The sequence below is a fragment of the Colobus angolensis genome, unplaced genomic scaffold (assembly GCF_000951035.1).
Source record: "Colobus angolensis palliatus isolate OR3802 unplaced genomic scaffold, Cang.pa_1.0 Scaffold76, whole genome shotgun sequence".
Taxonomy (NCBI): Eukaryota; Metazoa; Chordata; class Mammalia; order Primates; family Cercopithecidae; genus Colobus; species Colobus angolensis.
The window spans coordinates 157,043-158,208 of NW_012121376.1; positions in this window are offsets into that span (position 1 = coordinate 157,043).

Below are 1,166 nucleotides of genomic sequence, written 5' to 3' on the forward strand. Positions count from 1 at the left end.
TGGATCATGAGGTCAGGAGTTCAAGACCAGCCTGACCAACATGGTGAAACCCTGTCTCTACTAAAAATACAAAAAAATTAGCTGGGTGTGGTGGCACATGCCTGTAATCCCAGCTACTCAGGAGGCTGAGGCAGGAGAATCGCTTGAACCCGGGAGGCAAGGGATGCAGTGAGCCGAGATCACACCACTACACTGCAGCCTGGACGACAGAACAAGACTCTATGAAAGAAAAAGAGAAAGAAAGAAAGAAAGAGAGAGAGAGAGAAAAAAAAGAAAAAAGAAAAGAAAGGAAGAAAGAAAGGCTGTGTGCGGTGACTCATGCCTGTAATCCCAGCACTTTGGGAGGCTAAGGCGGGCAGATCACAAGGTCAAGAGATCAGAATCATCCTGGCCAACAGGGTGAAACCCCATCTCTACTAAAAACATAAAAATTAGCTGGGCGTGGTGGTGTGCACCTGTAGTCCCAGCTACTCAGGAAGCTGAGGCAGGAGTATCACTTGAACTCAGGGAACGGAGATTGCAGTAAGCCAACATTGTGCCACTACAGTCCAGCCTGGGCGACAGAGCAAAACTTCGTCTCAAAAAAAAAAAAAGGGGGTCAAACAAGACAAGTTATCTGTGGAATGACAAAAGTCTTACGACAGTCACAGTGAAGTGAAACCCACAAGAAACCTGGTCATCTCCGTGGCACACAATCATTTAACATACCAATCATAATTTTTTTTTCTTTTTGAGACAGAGTCTCACTCTGTCACCCGGGCTGTAATGCAGTGGCAGTACCTCGGCTCACTGCAACCTCTGCCTCCCGGGTTCAAGCGATTCTCTTGCCTCAGCCTCCCGAGTAGCTGGGACTAAAGGCACCCGCCACCACACCCAGCTAATTTTTTTGTATTTTTAGTAGAGATGGGGTTTCACCATCTTGGCCAGGCTGGTCTCTAACTCCTGACCTCAGGTGATCCGCCTGCCTCGGCCTCTCAAAGTTCTAGAATTACAGGCGTGAGCCACTGCGCCTGGCCAACGATCATAATTATTACTGACAAGGTATACTGAGGTATGTCAGAAATATAGAAATCTCGGCTGGGCACAGTGGCTCAAGCCTGTAATCCCAGCACTTTGGGAGGCCGAGATGGGCAGATCACGAGGTCAGGAGATCGAGACCATCTTGG